Source organism: Carya illinoinensis, chromosome 14, assembly GCF_018687715.1.
Source record: "Carya illinoinensis cultivar Pawnee chromosome 14, C.illinoinensisPawnee_v1, whole genome shotgun sequence".
Lineage (NCBI taxonomy): Eukaryota > Viridiplantae > Streptophyta > Magnoliopsida > Fagales > Juglandaceae > Carya > Carya illinoinensis.
In genome coordinates, this window is record NC_056765.1 from 19,059,972 (window position 1) to 19,067,687 (window position 7,716).

Below are 7,716 nucleotides of genomic sequence, written 5' to 3' on the forward strand. Positions count from 1 at the left end.
ATGATTTCAGTACGAGTCTTAGAAGATTGTAATATAAAAAACATGGGAGACTAGGCTCCATATTTACATTACCAAAATACAATATTGAGGAAGTTCGTCGAGTAACTCGTATAACTTGACTAACGAGGCAAGAATACTATCTAAAAACTAACTATGGAAGCTATAAGCTCTGCATCATGTCTGCGGCATCTAGTCAGCCTCCTCCAGTCTACCAATGTCTGCTCCCAGCTGTGATCTTGACACATCGCCTACAATTCAGGGGGAATGGTAGTTGGGACTACTACAATGAGATTTGATTACAAATCTCAGTAAGTTAAAAGGAAACTCCCACACAGGTTAATGATGTATGCATGGCAGTAAAAGTATGAATGCATAATTAAAGTCTTAAGTAAGCATAGCGTAACTTGAGATATTGTGATGACCCGTTTTTACGTATATTTTCACTGAAGGTGTGTTTTTAATTTAATTAATATATTAGTTCTTTTATTTTAAATTATTGTATTTTAATTGGTTTTTATTTTATTTGATATTGTGTTTAATTTATTTAGTCATTTTACGGTTTTTTAAAACCGTTTTCGGCGGATCTATTTTTGGTTTCCGAAGTGAGGATTGGACCTCATTTCTTTTCTTTTCTCTTTTTCTTTTTCCCTTTTTCCTTTTCTTTTATTCTTTTCTTTCATTTCTTTCTTTTTTTTCTTCTTTTCTTCCCCGTTTCCTCTCTCCCCGTGCACTACCCCTTCCCTTTCTCATTCCCGTCGCCGCCTGTTTGTCAGCCCGATTCTCCACTGTCCGGCCACCGTGTAGTGCACCACCCCCACCATTCTCTTCCCCTCCCACTAAAGATCATTCCCACCAATTTTCAGAGCCATAGGACCAGCCATTAGCCGCCACGAGTGCTTGGAAGTCACGGTACTAGCCCTATTTTCCCCCCTGTCGCCAGTTGCCTTTACAGCCCAGAACCACCCACCTAGTTTTCTTCCCCTCTCATCGGTGAACATCCCCACCAAGTTTCACCTCCATCCGAGCCACCGTTAGCCACCACGAGCTCCTCCAAGCCACACAGTTTTTCATTGATTCCTGCGCCGTTGCACCACCTCAAACCACCATCTCTTCACAGCTTCTTCCCCTACCTCTTGCCGTCCTAACCCACCCATTTTCGGCCTCGATCTGTTGTTGGAGTAGCTCCCACGAGCTCAACTCCGTTCAGCCCCTTTAAGCTCCTCCACTGCCATTGCTGGGTTTGTTGAGTTGTGTTTGGTTGTTTGGTTTATGCTTTGAGGTGTGCATTACATATTGCATTCATGTGCATTTTATTTAAATTGAGAAAATCCTGTTTTATTGGAGTAAATGGATTTTCGGGTGCTTGTGTATCACGACCCCAAGCTGGGATGGAGTTATTATCTCGGTGAAGCTCCTCTGGTCACTCGAGAGCGTAATATACTAAGTGACATCTCCTGAGTTGTCGCTGGGCAACGACGGGAGCGGGGGCTAGATGATGCTTGGCTACGAATGCATCGGGAGCAGAACTAGGCATCGCTCTACGCACCGACTCCGTGGCCCTTCGCTGGCGAGGGCTAGAGGATGCTTGGCTACGAACGTGCGGGGCGCGGAACTGGACATCACTTGTTTAGGTGTCACACGCGTGGTCGTTACCTGCGGTGTGGCATAGGAGCCAGGGTGTGCGGATGACCCCTAGGGGAGGTCATGGTGCATACAGATTATTTGGTTAATGGATTGAGTTGGATATTATCCAAATGTGACTTTTGGTGTGATATTTGAAAATGTTATGTTTTTGGGCCAAATGGAATTTTTGGCGTGCGTGGAAAAATTATGGTTTTATGGGACATGTGCATTGCATTCTTTCATGCATGTTGTTTGAGTTAACATGTTTTTATCTAGTGGTGTTTGGATTTTACTTACCTGCGGCACCATTTTTGGTATCGTAGAGTTTGATGCAGAGATCTAGGAGGAGGAGAACGCTGAGCCCGAGGATGCGGCTCTGTCGGAGTTCTGAGTTGAAGTAAATATCTTGTTGTTGCTTTGAATGATATTTGTGTTTTGTAATATTTTAATATGTAACTTTTGAACAGCTTTGTGTTAAACAATGAAAATTCTGGTACTTAGTTTATGACTTTGCTATCCGCTGCGTGTTTCTTTTTGCACATTTGTTGCTTTTACACACATTTGGCACTCGTCGATAGGGTGGTGACCCGTGTTGTCATCATCTGGACGTCTCAATTTCCCCGTGTCCGTGCGTGGGGATTTAGGGGCGTCACACATATAGTATGGCGTAACTGACATAACCTAAATTGAAACGTGAATTGAACTTGACTTAATATGGTATGAACTTGAACTTAAAACATAACATGAACGTGAACTTGAAACATAATATGGACTTGAAACATAGCATGAATGTGAACATACGTAACATAAACATGAACTTGAACTTAACATAAATTTGAGCATAACATGACATAAAAGTGAACTTGAGACATAATGTGAACGTGAATATAACATAACATGAACGTGAACTTGAACATAACATGTACGTGAAAATAACATGAAATGAACGTAAATTTGAAAAATAACTTGAACATGAACATAACATAACATGAACATGAGCTGAACATACATGACATGAACTTGATCTGAAACTTATTTTTTTCTCATGGGGACACCATAATTGCTTATTTTATCTCATGGGGTCACCATGAATGCTTATTCTTAACTTCTTGACATAAACTTGGACTTGAATTCTGACAATCAAAATGATTCAGCTAATCGTTTCACCAGGAATAGTGAACAATCAGAATGATTCCGCCCAACATATTCCATTAGAGATACTCAGACAATCAAAATGATTCCATTATGAGTATTTTAAAAAATCACGCATCCTTGCAATCAAAATGATTACATTAGGAGTACCTAGTAATATTCTGACAATCAGAATGATTACATCATGAGTATTTTAAAAAATCACGTTTCCTAACAATCAGAATCATTACACTAGGAGTACCTAGTAATACTCTGACGACCAGAATGATTACATCACGAGTATTTTAAATAAGAACCCTAACAATCAGAATGATTATATTAGGAGTATCTGCATAACTGAACTTGAATTGCATTCTGACAATTAAAATGATTTTTCCAAAAATACCTTGTGTAAATTACAAATACTCAGAAAATCATAATAATTACATCGTGAGTATCCTAGACATAACTAACTTAAACATAACTCTAAAGACATGACTTACTTGAGTTGGAAACATTTTGTAACATGACCGAATATGTAACATATATCATACTTAACATGACATACTTGCAACATTGAATATTACATGATATGACATACATGTAACATATGGCATACTTAACTTGACATAGCTATAACATATAGCAATACATGACAAAATAGATTGGGTAACAGATAAATATTCATGACAGAATAAATCATGCATAACAGATAAACTTGTAATGACGTGGCATGGCATGTCATATATGGTGACATAAATATATAAACTGTAGTTTCCTTAACCATCACACATACATAATGAACTGATAGTAAGTTAAGATCTAACTTACCTCGTTCGTCGCGTTTTATGAAAATAAAACGTGAAACACAAGGAACTGTAAAGGGATATTTTAAAAATTAGAAATAATTTAATTACTAACAATTAGGCGTGTGTAAAAGATTCAACATAGAGTAAAATTACCATTTTACCCTCTGCATATCAAAAAATGACCATTTTACCCCTAACTTAAAGATTTCATATCTTAACTCCAAAAATTTCCAAAATTTACATTTCTCATGTAAAGTTTATCCTAAACTCAAATATAAATTCAGAAAAATTTAAAACAAATCATAACTATGAAAAACACACTATGGGCGAAACATCTATGGCCATTTCTCTTGATTTTTGTTGCAATTCCTTCCAATTTCAAAACTCATGCTTAAACAAAAATTTTGCAACAAAAATATTCCTATCCTAAGTTTAAAACCAAACTTAAAAGATCCATTTATAAAAAGCTAATAATCAACACCAAACGTTTGTAAAACAATCCAAACCCTTGAATCATAAGTTTTGGTCCTAAATCAAAACATTTCCAAGAATTCTAAAAAAATCAAATCTTATTTCTAACATATTCATAAAATCATAATAAGATCAAACATGCTTTAAATCATCAAACTAAAGTCACCAATAGTTTCTTGATTGGAGGTGGCGATGTGACATAAAGTGGAGAATACTAAGGGGAAAGAATGACCTACAGAAGCTTTGAGGTATGGAGGTTGATGAGGTGGGTTTCTTCATCACATCAAGAAACTATTGGGTACAGCCAAGGGCAGTGGATGGTCTGCTATGTGGGAGAGGAAACTTCTTCCATAAACTTTACCAAGGTGGCAAAATTCGTGGGCCTTGGTAGGCCTCAACCAAGTGGGCTTCAATTTGGGGTTTAAAGGGGGTTTGGTTAGGGTTTGAGATGCTATCAAGCCCAAATCCAATTTTTCTTGGCCTAATGAAATTTTTAAAGTTTAAAACGTTAGATAATGATGTCATAACAAAAATTTGAAAAATTAATAGCATGTGAAATTGATTTAATCAAGTGATTAAACACAATACTAGAAATTGGATAAAAAATAGTTTGAATGCCAACTTTAGGGTTTTGGTTTCAACTAAACTTTTGGGGTTTCAATTAGATTCTAAACATTTAGGGTTTCACTAGGGTTGAAACCCTCTTTGATCTGGCTCAATTTGGTTGATCAGATAAAAAACGTTTTGCTTAGGTGTCATGATCTCACACCTTAATTTCCTTCACAAATCCATCTAATAGTTTCTCTTTATGCCAGGTGTCTCATACTATTCACTATGTATGGCTAAGATCTTTCCAAGTGTCCAAATAAAACTTCTCTAAGCTAGTTTAGACATTCCACACTTTAATTTTGAAAATACTGCACTTAGTACACTTATTGAGGTTACTATTTGCTCCAAAAAAATGCATAATAAACTTAATACTGAAAAATCTTAAATATTCATATTAACCTACAATGAAAATCGTTTATCAAAACTGAACCCCGAAGTGCATCTAAAAATAATTTCACAGTTTCAAACAAGCATTTCGTCCGAAATCATGAAAATGAGTTATTGTGCCATAAAATCCAAAAAATTAACTAAGTCTAGTGGCGTAGGCCATAATGTATTCTGACACTTCTAACTACCTTAAACAATTAAAATCACATTTCTGCCACCATAGTGAGTGATAACACTGATTATGTTGACAAACTAAAACCTTTGTGATTAGTCGATTCGTGAAAACTTATGGAATTTTCATGAGGTTACTAAAGTCTATAGAAATTCCACCATTGAATTTCTAGCAGGCTATTACAAATATTGTATGCTTTTATTGTTATATTTTTGAAGATCTCAATTGAGCTATTTATACGTATATGAGATTTCATATTTAAATTTGAAAATATTCACACACCAAAGACAACATAATTCATTTTTTAAAAAATTCAAATAAAAATTTCTTCTTTTTGCAACTTTAAAAAACAATCTGATTCACTTTTTAAAATATTCAAACCTAATAATTTTTTTTTTCTTTTTGCGTATGACAAAAGGAAAATTATTTACTTTTCAAGATTTTCAAACAAAATCATCTACCTTTGCATATATCAAAAAGAGCATCAATCACTTTTAAAAATATTCAAGCAAAACTTACACATGTGGAAAATGACAATCAATCATCTTTCAAATTTTCAAAATTCAATTTGTTAATCATGCCATGCACATGTGAAGGTTAACAAATAATTATCTTTCAAAAATTCAAATTTTAACTTTAAAAATATCATGAAATAAGAAAATATTAATTTTGATTATTAATCCTAATTTTGAATTTTTTAAAGAGATTTACATAATTACTCTATAGCTTTAATATGAGCTTGTTTTCTTTTTTCTTATGCTTGGTTCCTTAATATATTTGGCTTCATTGTATAGACAACTTGATCTTGAGACTTTTTTATTCTTTGAATTCATTTGTTATCATTAAATTAATATGTAGATATATAATTATATGAAGCTAGAAACCGTGGGTTCGAAAATCTTCACAACAAAGAAAAGATCATGTAAAGTGTTGTTGATGGAAAGAATGGCTGAAAACTCAAAACAAAATGGGTGGTCAAAGATGATGCTATATGCTTAGTTGCTCACACAACCATTAAATCTATGGAAATTTGCCTTTGGTATTTGGATAGTGCATGCTTGAGACATATGCCTAGTGACAAGACTTTATTCAAGAAGAGTGAGTTGAGTAGTAAAGGTACCGTGACTTTTGGAGATGATAGCAAGTCTATTGTTGAAAGGAAAGGGAGTATTGAAATACATGGACTAGCAATTCTACATAATGTTTTATTTGTTAATGGCCTCAAAGCTAATTTGCTTAGCATTAGTCAATTTTATGATGATGATCTTTCTATGCAGTTTTCAAAGGATGAGTCCAACATTTACAACCAAGCTGGAGAACGGATTTTGAAGGGCACTAGAAATCGGACAATTGCTATGGAGTCTCCTCAACATCCAAATTGTGTTTCCATAGAGCTCCATTGGATGAAGCTGAGTTGTTGCATCAATAACTTGGTCATATCAACTTTAGAGACTTATCAACACAAAGGTTTCACTAATCACTTCTGCCCTGACCATGTTTACAGGTTAAAGAAAGCACTCTATGGGCTAAAACAAGCACCTATTGCTTTGTATGAAATTTTGATAGCTTACTTAATTGAACATGGCTTCACTAGAAGACAAGCTAATAAGACTCTCTTCTTCATAAAATCTAGTAAGCAACTACTCATGCTCAAATTTATGTTGATGATATTGTGTTTGAAGTAACACTTGATTCTCTCTCATACGATTTTGCTATTGAAATGAAATCTGAATTTGAGATGAGCATAATTGATCAGTTAAACTTCTTCTTGGGCATTCAAGTAAAACAAACTGAAGGAGTCTTTATCTCACAATCCAAGTGTGTTAGAGAGCTTGATAAAAAGTTTGTGATGGAAGGAAATAGTCATGCTCGTACTCCTCTGAACACTTTGGTATAAATCAACACAAATCATATTGGAAAAAATGTTGACCCTTCTCCTTATAGAAACATGATAGGAAGTTAATCGGTGCAAAACTGCAAGTGCACAGTATCGTAGTTTTATAATAAAGTGATAAGAAGAGTATCGTCCCTAGGAATTGGTACCTTACTTTTGCCAAATACCAAAATTATACTACTCTCGATTTTATCTAGAGGAATCACTAAGATTTTTGTAGTTGCAAATTAAACTAAGATCAACTCAAAGAGAAATACGCAAAGGAAATAAAACTGACGTTCAAAGATCAAGTTAATGGGAAAGAAAACTTCTAGGAAATCGATTTCACCTAATTCTTCACTATGCTTTTCTCATCCAGCTAATTTAATTTAATTCTTTTTGTTCATTAGCAAATCTCTAATTCATCCAACAGCCTCTTTCGATAGTCAATTGGAAATTATTCTTGTTCATCAATTCACACAAGAATATGCAAATTAATAAAGCAAGAAAGCAATAAGACCTATGATTTAATTACTACATAGGTTCATACAAGTCTTTCGATCTCTAAACTTTCCTATGCTGAAATATTCAAGATCTACCCTATGATTCCCTCTTTCGATAGCAAATCACAAGATTAAATA